The sequence below is a fragment of the Pteropus medius genome, unplaced genomic scaffold, assembly GCF_902729225.1.
Source record: "Pteropus medius unplaced genomic scaffold, Ma_sr-lr_union100, whole genome shotgun sequence".
Lineage (NCBI taxonomy): Eukaryota > Metazoa > Chordata > Mammalia > Chiroptera > Pteropodidae > Pteropus > Pteropus medius.
Window position 1 is genome coordinate 30,217,733 of NW_024340849.1, and position 19,600 is coordinate 30,237,332.

General features: G+C 32.6%; 1 protein-coding gene and 1 pseudogene across 25 annotated transcripts in view; both read left to right on the forward strand.

Moving 5' to 3' along the window:
• Window positions 1-19,600, forward strand: part of NOL4 (nucleolar protein 4) — a 438,717-nt gene that overhangs the window by 333,679 nt on the left and 85,438 nt on the right. The gene's annotated exons all lie outside the window — the stretch shown is intronic.
• Window positions 19,186-19,304, forward strand: LOC120590712 (uncharacterized; annotated as a pseudogene).

A 19,600-nucleotide genomic window follows, 5' to 3' on the forward strand; every position in this document is an offset into this window, starting at 1 on the left:
AACACTTATATTGTGTTTCTCTATACTAGGAATTATTCTAATAACTTTACTAATATTAACTCATTAATTATTAGTGATGAATTGTTATGCTACCTTAGTAGTTCTCTAAGGAATTTGCTTTGCGTTTTATAAAAATCTGGCTTCAACCATTGAAATATACTGAACATAGACTGCCATTTGCCATCTGTGTCTCTACAGAAAATAAATATTACAATAAGGTTAAGTAATATCCTTACTAGCTCTTTGCTGGGCCAGGGACTATTTATGAAAACACATCCTTTTTGTCTGATGCCATATATAAACTTTTAAAAATCCTATTAATAGATGCTATATTAAAAGTTATTTATATATTGGTTTGGCTTCTAGCAAATTATCTTTATTGTCTTATGTATTATGAATTTCTAGTATTTTTCCTACCCAGCTGGTTTATAATTATTTAACAGATGCTGTCATTCATTTCAATAAGATGCAATGGTGAATTACAGCAAATCCCTTTAACATCAGTAATCAGTCTATATTTTAGCCTTAATTCAAGATGACTTTTGCCATTAATTTCAAACATCTATTTTAAGTAATACTGATGGAATTTTCTAAATTGTACTTGGTGCCATTGTCCACCGAAGGGGAAGATGGTATATATAGGATAGGGGTTTTCAAAATAGTATTTTTCTTTAGCCTTTGACATAATTCCAATATATAAAATGCCTGTACTATATGGTATAGGTGTCTTCCTTTCCTATAGGATGCATGTGTAGCTTGATGGAGGTGGGTGTGTAAATGAGTAATCAATCTTACCCAGTCTTCAGCTGTGTCATTATCTGTATCATCCATACAGTGATTCCTCAGGGCTCCATGGTTATTGTTTGGTGGATGCTTCTTGCATTTCAGTGGTGAATAATGAACCTGATGCCCATCATACACACGTAGGATATATACATAAGTATGCATAATTGATACATTATTACAATTATTATTTTGAACAAACTATTATAGGTTAGGTTTATTAAGAATGAGAAAATAAAAGTCTAGTTTCCATCAGTCACCATATAATTAATTGACTCCTTTGGTGGTGAGCACAATGTGATATATACAGATGTCAAATTATAATGTTGCAAACCTAAAGTATAAATAAATGTTACCTCAATTTAAATAAATGTTACCTCAATTTTTTAAAAAAATAAAGCTGAATTGCATTTCAATAAATTATTTTTAAAATAATGCTAGCAAATACTCAAAAATCATCACTTTCTAATTGCTATATTTATTTTTAGCCGCACTTGAGTTTATGTCTATTACATTCATATGATGGAAATCATATATATGGGTGTGCTACTGTGCATCACTATTCTGAACTCCCTGTTCTGTGATGTCATGTTAACAGCTTGAAATTGGCCAGGGTGAGAGTATTTTACACCACAGAAATTTGCAAGTGCTATCTAATATGTGTTCATTTTTTTTCCCCAGAGAGTTGGTTGTTAAACATTTACCAGCACTCAATTGAATGTATTTAATTTATTTAGTATTTAATAAACTGTTTTGATGATGATGAAAAAAATAAGAAAAATCAAAGCTTTTATTTTGCTTTCACTTATTCCTTTCTTTCTTCCTTTATGTAGATCCAAGTTTCTGACCTATATTATTTTGCTTCTCTCTAAAGAATTTCTTTTAACATTTCTTGCAAAGTAGGTCTCCTGGCAACAAATTCTCGCAATTTTTGTTTGTCTGAGAAAAATCTTTATTTCTCCTTCACTTTTGAGTGATAATTTTCAAGATACTTAATTTAGGCTGGCAGTTTTTTTCTCTCAACACTTTAAATTATATTTCAGTCTACTTTCTTCCTGCTTGCGTGTTTTCTAAGAAGTTGGGTATAATTCTTATATAGGTAAAAAGTTTTATTCCTCTGGTTTCTTTCAGGGTTTTTTTTAATCTTTGATTTTCTGTAATTCGAAACTGATATGCCTGGGTATAGTTTTAGGGGTATTTATCCTGCTTGTTCTCAGAACTTTATGGATCTGTGGTTTGGTATCTGACATTAATTTTGGAGAATTCTTAGTCATTAGTGTTTCAAATATTTATTCTTTTTCTTTTTCTCTTTTTTCTTTGTTGTTCCTATTATGTGTATATTATACCTTTTGTAGTTTTCCCATAGTCCTTGGATATTATGTTCTGAGTTTTTTTGTTTGCTTATTTGTCATTGTCCTCTTTGCTTTTTTTGAGGATTCTAGTGACATTATTTAGCGTAGAGATTTTTTCCTTAGCTGTATCTAATCTACTAATAAGCCTGTCAGAGGCATTCTTTATTTCTATTACTTTTTTTTTTTAGCACTTCATTTTGTTTTGTTTTTTCCTTAGGATTTCCATCCCTCTGCTTCATTGCCTATTTCTTCTTGCATGTTGTCAAAAGTTCAGAAACAGCAGAAGTAAAATCAGTGGATCACTAAAGTAGTAATTAGTAAAAGTTTATTGTGCACATGCCACAAAGAGAGTTTGAGAGTTGGGGGCACTCAAACCAAACATGGAATAAGGCTCTGGGGTATATTGTTATATAGCAGGTTGTATAGAGAGAAGGAAGGTGGTTGTCTGTTCTTCAGAGTGATTGATGATAATGTTAGCATTTTCTTCAGTGTTAGGGAATTGGTTAGTGGTTATCTCATATCAATTTTGGGAAACAGTTTTACTTATGATTTCTGGAGATATAGCAAGAAATGACCCAGGTCCAGGTAATCTTGCAATTAGCTAAATTAAGCTTTGTTTTTATTACTTAATTGGTTTTGTCTGCTTGGGGAATTTTCGAGACTGGTCTCTGCTTATGATTTTAACACTTTATCCATTAGAACTCTTAGAATGTTAATCATAGCGTGTTTGTTTTTTAATCTCCTGTCTATAATTTCAGCATCCCTGCCATGTCTGATTCTGATGCTGGCTGCTGTCTCTTCAAATTGTGTTTCTGGCCTTTCGGTGTGCCTCACACTTTTCCTTGATAGCCAGATTCAACGCACTGGGTAAAAGGAAATGTTGTAACAGGGCTTTAGTGATATGGTGGCGAGCTGTGAGGGTCAGGGAAGCTTTCCATAGTTTTATGATTAGGTCTCAGTCTTTTGGTGAGCAGTACCTCTGGACTGTGAACTTCATCAGTTGTTGTTTTTGTTGTTGTTTCCAGTTTTTTCCTCTCTTCTAAATGGGACAGTGGGGCTAAATAGCTTGTGTGGGCTGGAGTTAGGTATTTCCTTTTCCCAGGTCAGTTAAGCTTTAATAAAACCCCAGCAGGTGATAAACCCCAGCAGATTAGGCTCTGGTTAATGAGTTTCTCCTGAGGGTAGGCCTGTTTAAGTGTGGTGGCGTATTTCAAAATGGTTCCTTACCTCCTCTCTCTGCCAAAAGCATGAGAGAAGCACAGAAGATTTTTTTCCGGTATTTTCTGTGGGAATCTTGGTGGAGCTCTTGGAGGTTATTCTCACATATTGTGGGCACTCCCCCTAGAGTTTTCAACTCTCTGGGTTTTCAACGCTGAGACTCCAGCAATTCATCAGTTATAGTTCAGGGGCTCCTATCGAGGCACTGGTTCCCGTAGCTTTTTCTGCATGTGAGACTGCTCAGGTAAGCTGTGAGTCCCTGTATTCACCTGGCTATCTCTCCGTTCTTGGGGGCAGCATTTGCTCTGTGTCCTACCCTCTCTTATGGAATCAAGAAGAGCTGTGTGGCTATTCCTCACTTCTTTAAGACGTATAGTAGATTGGATGTTACTACTATGCTAAAATCCTTTAAGTGAGTGAGAATATTGGTATCACATTATTTGTAAAACAGCCAATGCTGAGGAATAATTTGAAGAGTTATACTAATATACTAACAAAGAGTAATAATTTGAAGAGTTATACTTTTTTAATGAATTAAGGACTAACTTTTCTGTAGAATGGTAACAGCCATTAATTTAATAATCCTTATTAAACTCATTGTAAAGATCATATTCTTTTGTTATAACAAAGTATTCCACATGATCCTAAAAAACAGCTTTGCTCTCACTTTCTAAATAAAAATAGTTGGTGTCCTTATGCGGTTCATAAGTCATATAATAAAATATTCTCAGTCTGTAAGCTAGGGACTTCGGGGTGAAAACCTTAACCATTTCAGAGCAATAAGATGTATTTTAGTCACTGACACAGGAAAATAATTATACCAAGAGTTTCCTTTTAAACTTCCCTCATAACAAGAGGAGTCAAACACTAGAAATTGGATCTGATATTAATTCTGTTGCAGGAGAATTATGTCCTTTATTTAAACTTGTAAGGAATCTATGCAATGGAAATAATAAACTTGGTTAATTCTGAATTTTGAATTAAATTTTTCTTTTAAAAATAGTTGTTTTCATGAAAATTAAGTACACAAGTTAGCTCTTTATTTAGCAGAATACTATTTTGGACTTCCTCGTTTCATGTAAATTGACTTATTTACATTATACATTAGTTTACAGCTCCTCCCAATTATAAAATAAAATGATATTATTATTGTCTAAAAGTTATTAAAAGTGCATTAATAGACATCAGTAGATCAAATATAGTTTTCAATAAGCACCCCTTTCAAACTGATAAATATAAGGGAATATAGCATAGTTTGTACTATAAAGTACTTATAGCCCAACATAAGTAGAAAAATATTTCATATTGGGCACACTTGTTTTTCTTTATTGGTTTATTTGATTTTGGCTTAAGAATAAAACACCAAAATGTGGTTAATTCAATCAAAGGCTTATAGCCGATTCTAGTAATCATCTACACAAATATATCCCAATATTTTTAATCTGTAAAAATCAAAGTAGTAACCATTGGCTGTTCGACTATTTGTTAAGTCTATGATGATGAGGCAATCAATCCATTTTGAGAGATTAAAGAAGTCAGAACTACATCTTTAGTTAAAATCTGTTTCCGTATATTTCATACTTTCCCCAAAACACTGCCAAGATAGGTTATGGTTAGAATTTTGTGTAAAATCTGTTGAACATACAGTCTTTGCTATAAAACTGAAATGTTTGATTGTGTCTTATTTCATCCAGCACTGTGTCATTTAGTGTGTTTCTCTATAATAAAATAGGTTAAGGAAGATTGAAACATGAGGATTTTTAAATATTGGGTACAGGAAAAACAAATTTGAATGTCTGAAAGGAGATTTTTGAGGGTCAGGCATAACTAAGAGTAATAAACCATTGATAAATGATAGTGATGGCCTGGAAGCCTTTTTCGCAATACAAGACAAATTTTACAGCATTTTAAAATACACACAAAATACTAAAACCCAAGTAATCAAAATGTTGGAAAGTACAGTATTTAGGCACTCACAATTAAGTGTCTATGAGGAGTTTTACTTTCCTCATTGGTCAGAGGGTTCCTGCTGCCTCAGTAAACACTTTGAGATGCCTGAATTCCCCAGCTGTCAAAATAGTCCTCTAAAAAAACAATCTTGTGAGGCTTTACAATTGGTGTAACCATTTAGGATTGGTTTAATTTTAAAAGAATTTTTAAACTAATTTAAACATTTTTAAATCATATTATAGCCTTCACTTTAGTCACTAGTTTGATGCATTATAGTATTTCTCTCTTTGGGAAATAATTTTCAGTCAGTTTTTGTTCTTAAACACCATGTTATTTATTCTTCATTGCAATCCTCTGAGGCAGGTACTATTAGTATCTTAAGGCTTTAATGAAGAACCTGAGATGTAGCTGAAATAAATCCGTCAAGGTCACACAGAGCAAATGGGGGAGGGAGAATTGAGTATCTTAAGTTAAAGATAACCTTGAAGGAATGTTGATAATTGGTAAAACATTGAAGCCACATTACATTTCTCTAGAGCTGATAAAAACACAAAAGTTGCTTGGTTTTGTATTGTTTTGTTTTTGTTTTTTAATGATAAAATTGACCAGCATTGGGAAGCTTGCAATTACACGTGCCAACCCAGGTGAATATTTCTGTGCAAGTCTGAGGTGGTATCTATCTGGAGGTATATTCCTGCATATTTGGGCTTAGGGTAGGATAAAGATGAAAATTAGATCAAAGTTGAGCTTGCATTACATTTCTTCATAATTTATTGTGTATTATGAATTTATTGTGATTTAATTTGTTGTGGAAAAAATAATACATCCTCTGTTACCCTGTTGTTGAACGAATGTGGCAAGAAAAAATTTTGGTCCATCTTATCATATATAAGGTGTGAGGATAGTTACCTATGACCCTGGAACATATATTTTCACAAGCTATAGCTCCTTTAACGTTCAGATGATTTCTTTAGTCTGATGCAAATCATGTGCAAACAAAAGAGAAATCTTTAGTAAATTTTTTTTTTCTTTTCTTCTTTCTTTCCTTTTTTCACAAGTTAGGCACTGGCTTTTCACTGTAGTTTATTTCCTTATGTTGTCAAACTATTTGAGTAATTTGAAACTGCCACTATTTGACCTATTGGCTTAGCTGAGTGTTAAAGAACATTGAAAAGAAAGGAAGCAAAAAAAGGAATGCCAGAGGTCCAGCGAGTGGTTTTAAAGTAACAGTGGTTTTATGCCAAAAACAAAGTGTTTTTTGTTGTTTTAAAAATACACTTTATTTTTTTAGGGCAGTTTTAAGTTCATAGCTGACTGGAACCTACAGAGAGTTCCCATAAAAAAGAGAGTTCCCCCTGTCTCCACATATCCACAACGTCCCCCACTGTCAACATTCCTCACCAGAGTGAGACATTTGTTACAATCAGTGAACCCACACTGAAATATCGTTATCACCAAAAAGTCCACATTGTATGATACATAATAGTTTTACTACCCTAAAAATCCTCTGTGCTCTGCCTATTTATCCCTTCCTGACCCACCCCTCACCACAATCACTGTTCTTTTTTCCGTCTTTTTCTTCATAGTTTTGCCTTTTCCAGAATGTTGTATAGTTGGAACCCTACAGTGTATAGCCTTTTCAGACTGTCTTCTTTCATTAAGTAATATGCATTTAAGATTCTTCCTTAAAGCAGCTTGATAGTTCATTTCTCTTTAACTCTGTATAATAGTTCATTGTCTGGATGTACAACAGATTATCTTCCCACTTACTGAAGGACATAAGGGTTGCTTCCAAGTTTGGGCACTTATGAATAATGTTGCTATAATAATTGGAGTGCAGGTTTTTGTGTAGACATAAGTGTTCAATTTATTTGGATTAATACCATGGAGCATGATTGCCGAATCATATGGTAAGTGTATGTTTAGTTTTTTAAGGAACTGCCAAACTGTCTTCCAAAGCAACTGTTCCATCTTGCGTTCCCACCTGCAATGAATGAGAGTATCCATTGCTCCACATCTTTGCCAGCATTTAGTGGTGTCAGTATTTTAGATTTTCATTATTCTGATAGCCGTGTAGTGGTGTCTCATTTGTTTTAATTCGCAATTTCCTAATGACATAAGATGTTGAACACATATCATATGCCTCTTTGCTACCTATATGTCTTCTTTGGTGAGGTGTCTATTCAGATTTTTGCCTATTTTTAAACTAGGTTGTTAGGATTTTTATTGTTGTTTTAAGAGCTTTTTGCATATTTTGGATAACAGCCTTTATCACATATGTCTTTTACAAATATTTTTCCCAGTCTGTGGTTTGTCTTCTAATTTTATTGACAGTGTCTTCCACAGAGCATTTTTAATTTTAATCAAGTCCAATTTATCAATTATTTTTTTCATAGATTGCGTCTTTGATGTTACATTTAAAAAGTCATGGCCATGCCCAAAGTCATCTTGATTTTCTCCTATCTTGTAGGAGTTTTGTAGTTTTGTGTTTTGTATTTAGGTCTATAATCTAATTTGAGTTAAGATTTGTACAGGCCTGTGGATATCCATTTGTCCCAGCACCGTTGTTGAAAAGACTATTTTTTTCTCTATTGTATTGCCTTTGCTTCTTTGTCAAAGATCAGTTGACTATATTTATGTGGGTCTATTTCTGGACTCTGTAAGTTCCATTGATTTAACTGTTCTTTCCCCAGTACGGTGCTGTCTTAAGTACTATAGCTTTGGAGTAAACATTGAAGTCAAGAAGTGTCAGTTCTTTGACTTTGTTCTTTTTCAAAATACAGTTGTTTCTTCTGGATGTTTTGCTGGTCAATATAAACTTTAGAATCAGTTTGTTATTTACAAAATAACTTGGTATTTTGATTGGGACTGTATGCTTGGGATAAATCCAACTTGGTCATGGTGTATAACCTTTTATACAGTGCTGGGTTCAATTTGCTAATATTTTCTTGAGTATTTTTGCATCAGTGTTCATGAGATATTGGTTTGTGGTTTTCTTGTTATGCGTTTGTCTAGTTTTGGTATCAGGGTAATGTCGGCCTCATAGAATGAGTTAGGAAGTAAGTATTCCCTCTGCTTCTATCCTCTGGAAATGATTATAGAGAATTGGTATAATTTCTTCCTTAAATGTGATAGATTTCACCAGTGAACCCATTAGGTCCTGATGCCTTCTTTTTTAGATGGCTATTAATTATTGATTCAATTTCTCTAATAGATAAAGGCCTATTCAGATTATTTCTTCATATGTGAATTTTTGCAGATTGTATCTTTCAAGGCATTGGTACACTTTATCTGAGTTATGAAAATTGTGGGCATAGAGTTGTTCCTAGTAATCCTTTGTTATCCTCTTGATGTCCATGGGATCTGTGTTTCATGTGATATTAGTAATTCTTGCCTTTTCTCCTTTTTTTATAAGAGGCTTATAAATTTTACTGAACTTTCAGAAAATTGGACTTTGGTTTTATTGATTTTTCTCTATTTTCCTGTTTTCATTTCATCAATATCTGTTCTAATTTTTATTTCTTTTCTTTTGGTTACTTTGGATGTAATTTGTTGTCTTTCAAGTTTCCTTACGTGGCAGCTTAGATTATTGGTTTTAGATCTTTCATCTTTTCTAAAATACACATTCAGTGCTATAAAATTCCCTCTAACCACTGCTTTTGCTTTATCCCACAAAATTTGATAAGTTGTGTTTTCATTTTCATTAAATTCAAAGTATTTTTAAATTTTTTTTGAAATTTCTTCTTCGAGCTATACATTATTAAATTTTCAAATATTGGGGGATTTTCCAGATATTTTTATGTTATTGATTCCTTTGTGGTCTGAGGGCCTATATTGTATAATTTCTGCTCTTTTAATTTTGTTAAGGAGCTTTTTATGGCCTACAGTTTTGTCTATCTTGGTGAATGTTTCATGTAGTCTTACAAAGAATGCATTTTGCTATGCTGGATGAAGTAGTATAAAGGTGTCTATTGTAGTAATCCACTTGGTTGATGGTGTTGAGTAACTATATCCTTACAGATTTTCTGCTTGCTGAATATGTCTATTTCCATACAGAGAGATACTGAAGTCTCCAACCACAATAGTGTATTCATCTATTTCTCCTTGTTGTTCTATCAATTATTGTCTAACTTAATTTTATGCTCTGTTGTTAGACACATACACATTAAGGATTGTTATGTCTTCTTGGAGATTTTACTCCTTTTTCATTATATAAGGCTGCTCTTTATGATAATTTTGTTGTTTTGAGATCTGCTCTATATGAAATTAATATAACTACTGCTTTCTTTTGATTAGTGTTAGCATAGTATATCTTTCCCCATTTCTTTTAATCTGTCTTCATATTTAAAATATGTTTCTTATAGACAACATATGGTTGGGTCTTGTTTTTTTCATCCACTCTGCCAATTTGTGTTTTTTATTTGGTATATTTAGACCATTAACATTTAAAATGATTAGTGATATAGTTACATTAATATCTACCATGCTTTTTAATGATTTCTATTTTTTGTCCTTCTTATTTTTGTCTTCTCTTTTCTGCTTTTTGTAGTTTTAATTGAGCATTTTGTATGATTCCATTTTCTCTCATTTCTTGCATAATTAGTTATACTTCTTTATTGAGTGGTCAACCTAGAGTTTTCAATATACATTTATAACTAATTCCTGTTCACATTCACATAACACTATATCAATTCACAGGTAGTGTAATACAAGATTCCTAATTCTTTTCTCCTGTCCCTTGTATTATTGCTGTTATTCACTTCACGTATAAACTGTAATCACTGAATACATTCTTTTATTATTTTTAACAATCTGTTACCTGTTAGATCAATAAAAATAAGAAAAAAGTTTATTTTATTTTACCTTCATTTATTCCTTTTTTAATCCTCTTCCTTTTTTTATATAGGTCCAAGTTTCTGACGTATGTCATTTTTCTTCTCTCTGAACTTCTTTTAACAGTTCTGCAAAGCAGGTCTACTGGCAGTAAATTCCCTCAACTTTTGTTTTGCTTAGAAACTTTATTTCTCCTTTACTTTTTAAGGTTGATTTCAGATTCTAGGTTGGTGGAGTTTCTTCCTTTCAACACTTTAAATATTTCACTTCATTTATCTGCATGGTTTGAGGAAAAGAATGTAATTCTTATCTTTGCTTCTCTCTAGGTAAGGTGATTTTTTTTCTTTAGCTTCAAGACTTTTTATCTTGATTTTCTGATTATCGTGATTTTCTGCAATTTGTATATGATAAACCTAGGTTTTATTTTTTGGGCATTTATCCTGCTCAGTGTTCTTTGAGCTTCATGGATCTATGGGTTAGTGTTTGACATTAATTTTAGGAAATTCTTAGTCATTCTTGTTTCAAATATTGCTTCTGTTTCTTTCTCAGTTTTTTCTCCATCTGATATTCCCATTATATATATGTTACATTGTTAGCCCCATGGTTCTTGAATAGTCTTTTTTTTTTTTCCAGTCATTTTTCCTTTTTCAGTTTTGGAAGTTTCTGTTGACATATTCTCAAGCTTAGAGATTTTTTTTTCCTCAAACATGTCTAGTCTACTGATGAACACATCTATAACACTCTTAATTTCCATTACAATATTTTTGATCTATAACATTTGTTTTGATTCTTTCTCAGTTTTTCATCCCTCTATGTATATTATCTAACTTTACTGGCATTTTGTCTATTTTTCCACTAAAGCATTAGCATATTAATCATAGTTTAAAATTTATGGTCTGATAAATCTAACATCTTTGCCATATCTGGACCTGGTTCTAATGCTTGCTCTATCTTTTCAAACTGTTTTTTTTTTTTAAAAAAAAACAAACAACTTTGTAATTTTCTGTTGAAATATGATCATGATATATTAGGTATATGGTAAAGCAGGTCTTTAGTAATACAGTAGTCAGGTGTGTGAGTGGAAGAGTTCTATAGTCCTACGATTAGGTCTCAGTCTTTTAGTAAATCTATGCCTCTCAGTTGTGACTTCTCAAGTGCTTCTCAGTTTTTTCCTTTTCACCCCTTTAGGTGGTACTGGATGGCAAGAGGGGGCTAGTATTGGGTATTTTATTTCCCCCACTTGAAAGGCTAGAGTAGGCTAGAGTTGTTTTTTTTTTTTTTCTTCTGAGTCAGTTAGTCTCTGATAAAACCCCAGTAGTTTAGGATCTGGTAAAATAGTTTCTGTTGAGAGCAGGCCTTCTTAAGAAGAGTGGAGTTCTCTGTCTTCTTTCAAAAATAATTACTTTTAATATAGGGGGGTAGGGGGGAGGTGAAGTGGGTAAAGGGTATCAAATATATGGTAGCTGAAGGAAACTGGACTTTGGGTGGTAATCACACAATAGAATATATAGATAGACTATAATGTACACCTGAAAATTATATAATTGTATTAACCAATGTTACCCCAATAAAAATAAATAATTAAATAAATAATTACTTTTCACCTCCCTGTAGGAAGCCCAAGAGGATTTTTCTCTAATATTCACACAATGATAACCTAGTAGAGCTCCTGGAGGTAAAACACAAATTGTGAAGCTCCCACATTAGTTGGTCCCCCTAGAGTTTTTATCTCTCAGACTTGTTCACTTTGAGCCTCCTGGAATATATCAGTTGCTGTTCAGGTTTTCCTACCCTAATACTGGTTTCTGTGGACGTGGGTTTCTGCTCTAGTAAGTCACGATTTGTCTCTCTGGGGATGCAGTTGGTGTGCCCTGTGACCTCAATTCTCTGATAAATCTAGGAAGAGTAGTTGATTTGTCTGTTTATTCACCTTTTTACTTGTTAAGACTAAGTAATAGATTTTAAGCTCCTTACATGCTGAACCAGAAAACACCAAAAACATTGTTTTAAAATTGACCATACAAAAAATAATAAAATAAAAATAAAATAAAATTGACCACACAAAATTTTTGAGATATTTAAATAATTATATTTAAATAATTATAATTCATTAAAATTGTTTCATGAACAGGCTGTTTAGAAACAGTGTGTAAACACTGAAGATTTCATTGAATTATGAGCCCACAGTTCCTTTTCCACAATTCTGAAATCCAGATGCCTCTCAAAAATAATTTTTTTTACATAAATTTGTGGAAGCTAATTTTTGGCAAAACTTGACCTAAATTGGCATGAAATTATTTATGGTCTTTATTTTAGTATAAATATTCATAGGATTTTTTTTCTGGAGAAATATTAATATATTGTGTGCTTCTGGGATATTTTAAGCTATAGTTTATGCCCCACATGCTCTATATAAATCCAAAAGATTCTAAGTCCCAAACATATCCAGGACCAAAGGTTTTAAATAAAAGATCATGAACTTGTACTAATATTTCTTAATTTCAAAATTAAAGATTTTTTCAATAGATAGTATGTTATTGTGCAGTTACTAAACATGGAGTCAGACAATATGGTTAGAGCATTTAATGAATGGGTTAAAAAATGGTGAACAGATAATTTTATTTACAATTTTAAGGGATAAGATTGTGTCTGACATATTTAACCCCACTCTTTTGAGAATAGAAATGATAATAGTGCCTCAAAACCACTATAGTATTATAATCATTTGAATTGTTTGGTGATAGAATTAATGACTGAGAGTTTAATTCACTTTCAACTCAAATTTAGCTCTAAAAAAATCATTCTTCTAGAAACCTATGAGATAATATTACAGTAAAATCAGGGTTCAGGGGTGAAATGCATTAACAGTATGCATATCATTTTTCATCTTCTTGAAAGTAGTTGATCAAAATCTGATTGATATTCTCAAAAAATGTTTGGAGATCTGATGCCTACATTTAGCTTTTATTATTTTAATTGTAGAACTAAACAGATTAGAATGATGACTTTTGCCATTTGGGAATTTCTCCTTCGGGGTGATAGGTTAATATCTTTAATAGTTGTTTTTGAAACTTTGGAAGAACAGTTAAATCAGGAATGCACATTTTTACTTTTACTGGTCACAAGATTTCTCTAATATCAGTATATTCTAACCTTGTAGTAAAAGATAAAATCAGTATCCCTGACAAAAATCTCTAGATGCTTCAAGTACATACACTTTGTTGGATTCTTCTCTTAAAAATGGTGTAAATATCGAAGCTTAGGTTTGAAAGAAACTTTAAATGTCATTCCTAATACATGTTTCTGTCATCATTTGTATAATAAAAATAAAAGCCTTAAAAATTGATTAAAAATATATATCAAAATCTCTCAGGAGCAATTCTTTCATATAAAAATATATAGTAACTTCAAATAAAATTCATTGCTTTTGACTTATGGCTTCTTTTTCTAAGTGGAATCTGTAGAATGATGGGGCAGTTTTTTTCACAGGCAGAAAAACTTCAGGAACCATTTAGCATACTAGGCATTTATGCCACGAGACAGTTGTGAGAACCAGTTGTTCTAAACCCATTTTAGAATGATGGCTTATGCTCTCCACTGCCTGCTCCATCAGAGTTTAGGCAGCCTGTGCAATGTCTTTTTTTTTTTTTTTCCACGATGAATTCTGTGTATCTAAGATTATTTGTTATTTGTTTAGTGTTAAATCTCTATGACTTCATTACATGTCTTCCATTCCCAAAAACTGCTTCTTACAGATGACTTCCTATCATTAATAAATCTAATTATATTCATCAGAATAACGTTTTGTGTTTAGCAGGAGGAGCAGCTGTCTTCTCTACCTCTGCTTACTATCTAAAAGTGGTACCCAAGCAGTACCAACTATAGAGGAAACCCACTTTAATTTAGAGAGAAAAGTAAGACATGCTTGGCATGAGGGTGGTTTCCCCCCATACCTATTAATTTCTTCACTGATTGCCTTTTTATGACTCCCACAGTATTGTAAGGAAGAGAGAGTTGTGAAGACTCATACATGATAGTTAATCAGAGGAAAGAAAAACGGGAGATATTCATTAACTTCTGTTAGGATTTCTTTCCTTCTACATGTTGTGTTGTTCTTTTTTTAATTAAAATATTTTGTGTTTTTTTTAAATTGTAAGAAACAACAAAAATTGTCAAACATTTTAAGTCTACAGTTATATTAAATACATTCAAATGTTGTGCAAACATCACCACTAGCTACATAACTCTTTTCATCTTATAGAACTGAAACTATACCCATTAAGCAACAACCCCACCATTTGACGCACTCCTCATCACCTGGCAACCAGCATTCTATTTTTTGTCCTTATGATTTTGACTGCATTAAATACTTCATATAAGTGGAATCATACAATATTTGTCCTTTAGTGACTAGCTTATTTCACTTAGCACAATGTCCTTAAGGTTCGTTCATATTGTAGCATGTGATAGAATTTCCTTCCTTTTTAAGGCTGAATAATATTCCATTGTATGTATACACCACACTTTGTTTATCCACCCATCCATCGATAGACATTTGTGTTCCTTCACGTTTTGACAATTGTGAACGGTGCTGCTCTGAATACAGATGTGCAAATATCTCTTTGAGACCTGCTTTATATTCTTTTGACTATATATCCCAAAATAGGATTTCTGGATTATACAGTAATCTATTTTTAATTTTTGAGGAATTGACATGCTGTTTTCCTTAGTGGTTGCACCATTTTATAATCCCACCAACAGTGCATAGGGGTTCTTACCCACTTCTCCATTTAACCACCGGTACTTACTATTTTCTGAGATTTTTGTAATAGCCATTCATCCTCATGAATTTGTAGTGATATCTTATTTTGCTTTTGATGTCCATGTCTTTCATAATTAGTGATTAATTATCTAATTATCTAATTTGTTATTAGATACTCGTATCTGATTTTTGGACAAATGTCTATTCAAGTCCTTTGTTTTTTAACCAGGTTATTTGCTTTCACTTATTGAGTTTGTATACATTCTTAATATATTCACATTGTATTTTTAAAATTTTGCAGTTTAATGAGTGATTTAATCTGTGGACTAAAAATTTATTTTTTTCATTTTAAATGTAAATTTTCTCATCAAAGAGTTTGATGTTTATAATATTTGGGGATTTTAGTTGCAGATACTGTCTAAATGCAGCAGAAAAGAGTATTTATATGAAGCAGTCTTTGGGAGGGGTGGAGAATCATGCTTGGACTCTTCATAGCCAAGAACAATTCCCTAATTCACATTGCAGAAGTCACCTGTTAGAAATACCTCAAGACTGAGCATAAGCAATCATCCCTAGAACCGCAGATACTGCTGCCCCTCGATCCAAATATATAGCTGCCCTTTGACCACCACCCTGGCCAGAACAAATGGTCTCTATTTCTTTATATTTCTACCTTGTATTTAAAGTTTGTGGTAAGTATATCCAGTAGGTGAAGTTTGGGGCAAGGGTTCCCCAATCCCCGACTATAGTGCAGGCATTTAAGCTTCCGTGTTGGGAGCTGGATTCTGCTCAGAAGGAGGATTCTTCAAAAATAGGAAAATGTAACAAATGTCTACTGTTTTTTCCCTTAGTTTACCCAAATCACATACTTATATTTCTAAGAAATAAAAATGCTTCCCTACTTCATAAAATGCAACTCTCCCTAGTAAACTGAAAATATGTCCTTCCTCTATAAAAATAAGTCAACTCAAAATTTAATTTATATTATAACCAGTTTCCAAGTTAGAATCTCTGAATAATGTCCATTTTTCTCATTTTATCCTGACACCATCTTGTAATGGTTAAACTATAAACTTCCTACACCTGAAGCACTTTTTATAAAACAATGGAGGAAAAGAAGAAATTCACCCTCACTTTTGGGTACATTGAGTTACTGCTAGCCCTGCCAACATAGGAAGGGCTCCCAGGAATGATCCGAACACTGACTCTCCTGATATCACGTTTATGGCCACACAGGTCATGACGTAAACATGTGCTGCTGTTTTTGTCGCCAAAAATATATGGGAAATGGAGGCAGGAGAAACAAAGTTTGAACTGTTTGAAGCAACAGTTTAGAATGTGGAACATTCTTCTAATCATCATATATGTAACATTAAAAAAGGAAGATTTGTTTCTTCCTGATATCTAGTCAAAATTAAAGGTCTGTCCTTTGAAGAATATACTCAATAAACACACTATATTTTTTTCTTTATTTATGAGAATCCCACAAAGTAGACTTTACAACATAAACCTCTAGAAGCTAATCCGTCTATATGTGAAGGAACTTGTTTTATACATCTTACCTATCAAATCTTAGCATGTTGTATCAAGCATGCAATCTTTTCAGATGAGGCCTGGAAGTTCCAGAAGAAGGGGCATGCAAAATTGCCACTGACAGTATGAAATAGCTTAAAGAAATGTTGTCCAATAACAAAACTTCTACATAGATTCATCAAGAACTTAATGTGTATTACATAAGGACAATGTGATAATACTGTTATGTGGCTCAGAATAACAGAAGTGATTTATAAATATATAGGTCTTAATTTTAGGTTAATTTTTTATATTCAGAAATTCTTGGTTATTCCACAGTTCATACATAACGAGAAGGAAGTATCCTATATGGAGTCAAAACAAAAAGTGAAATATTGGCAGGAGCTTCAGAATGTCAACATGTCAAAAGCTATTGTTAAAAATATTCTGATGGTCAAAATATGAAGATAAGCAAAAAGATGACAACCAAGTGAATATTAATGATGAAAATAACAGGAAAGATAAAGATGATGAGATTCAAGACCCTTTCTAAGAGGAAATAAAGGAACAAAGGGAAGATTAAAATCATAGGAAAGAAAAACATACTTTGTTAGGTTAACAGAACACACAGAAATCTCAGCAGCAATTTCATTTTAACTTTGACAATTACTATGATATCTCATTATAGCTTTTTAGAATGAATTTATTTCATTTAATATCATTCAGTAATTTATTTCATTTAATACCATTCAGTAAAAATATAAGGTACTTTCTTCCCTCAAAAAATTTTAATCAAATATTTACAGAGTTTCAACAGAACATTAATGAAAAATTTCTTCGTCAACATTTTATGGAAAAAATGGAAGGAGATTGTCAAATTGATATGAGATGCTGGCTAGTTTATTTGAAAATCAAAGGTCACATATATTGTTTGGCTTGTAAACTATTTAGAACAAGACAGACATTACATATCTGGGTTTATAGAATTAATACATGTATTAAGAAATCTTAAAAGTTATGAAGGTTCCATGGAACTCATAATGACTATGGTTATTTAGATTACATATAAATAAAATAAAAATGTGTTAGCTTCTCAAAGTGTGTTCCTCAGACCACTAGCAGTGTTTTGAAATGAATGTTTGTGTCCTCCTGAAATTCACATGTTAAAATCCTAACCCTCAAGGTGATGGTATTAGGAGGTAGGACCTTTGGGATGTGATTAGGTCATGAGGATGGCACCCTCATGAATGGAATTAGTGCCCTTACTAAAAAAGACCCCAGAGAGTTCTCTCGTCCCTTCCACCATGTGAAGACACTGGGGAAATTTTGCCATCTGTGAACCAGGAAAACAGGTTCTTGTCAGACATTGAATCTGTTGGCACCTTGATCTTGGACTTCCCAGCCTCCAGAACTATGAGAAATATTTGTTGTTTAAGCCACTCAATCTATGGTATTTTTATTGTAGCAGCCAAACTGCACTAAGACCAATAGCATCTGCCTCATCTGAGTATTTGTTAGAAATCAGAATTCTTGGGCCCCACTCCAGACCACTGAATGGGGTCCAGCAGTCAATGTTTTAAAAAAATTCTCATGGTCATTCTGATGCATGCCAAAGTGAGAACCACTGTGCTAGCCAACCAACATTTTGAAGAATAGGCTTAAAAAATGTTTAGAGTTTTGAAGTGTCAAAAAAGTAGCTATGGGTTTAAAATTAAATGAGGTTTCCTCTCAGAGGATATTATTAAATGAAATAATTTTCAAACAACAAAAATTTCATGAGAATTTTCAAAGTAAATGTTAAATTTAATTCATTTTTGGACGAACACTTGGAAAATGTCAAAATGAAGCATTAAATGTGACTTATTTATTCAAAGCTGCTTAAGAAGAATTGATCTAAACTGTGGGAAAGCATATACACAATGTTACACCAGTAAACCAAATAACAAATACCGCTCCATGGTTATACACATGGAGAATTGTTGATTCATGTGCTGTTGTAAGTAATAATACAGAGATATCTTGTATACCCTTTGCACAGTGGAATATGACATTTCAACTGTCATGTGGAAAGATCTCTCAGACCTTTTGGATAAAACAAGTGAGAAATTACAGACTCCTAATTTGGAAATATGTGAGGGCTATATCATTTTGTTGTCTTTAATAAAAAAATTGAAAGAAAACTCAGATAAAATATTCATGGAATATTAAGAAATCAGTAGGCCTTGTTCTGACACTGAGAATTTAGTGACTTTTAATAAAAATTTTTCAGATCTCACTAAAGGTAGTATTTCTTTAGGAAAAAGAAAAGTAAAATTAAGAGGAATGAATTAAAACGTTAGAAGATTTAAGTTTCAGATTGGATTTGACAAAACACTGGTACTGAGGAAGAAAACATAAACTCATAAATGCCACTTTAATGGAGACATCAGTCACTTCCCAGGAAAACTTGAAATGCTCTAAAATTAATGGTTCAGACATGAAAGGAACTTGATTAAGGGTTTCCTCAAACAGAACAATCTAACAATTTGCATGATATTAGCAATAATTAATTTGAAGAGCAAAGAAAACTTTCTAAACTATCAACAATAAAAGCACATTTCCATCAGACAGCCTAAAGTAAAGGCTGAATAATTTTTCTTTTTTGTCTGTAGAACGTGATAATACAAAAGTATCGTCACATGAATAGGCAGTCAAAGAACATGTAGCCAAGAAATGTGGAAAGAACACAATATTATAGAGATGGACTAGGGGGTTATTTCATTCTTAAAATATTTTGTCTATGGCCACGCCACCCTGAACAAGACCAATCCCGTCTGATCTCGGAAGCTAAGCAGGGTTGGGCCTGGTTAGTACTTGGATGGGAGACAACCTAGGAAGTCTAGGTGCTGAAGGCGTAAAAAATAAAAAAAAATAAGGGATTGTAAACTGACAGGGTCCTTGTAATCTGTGAGGTCAACCAAGGGTTGCTTCGCCTAAAAATAAATAAAATAATTAAAAATATATTTTTCTGCATTTTGTGATGTTTGTAGTATTTATAAATAAGCTTTTTGGAATCTTGTCACTTATTGTGATTTTTCTCATTTTAAATATTTACTTTTGTATCTAATTTTTCAAAAGCGTCCTCTCTCCAAGTCTTGTAACTTTCAGGCCTCACAAAACTTGAATTCATTCAATCCTATGAGCCTAAAAC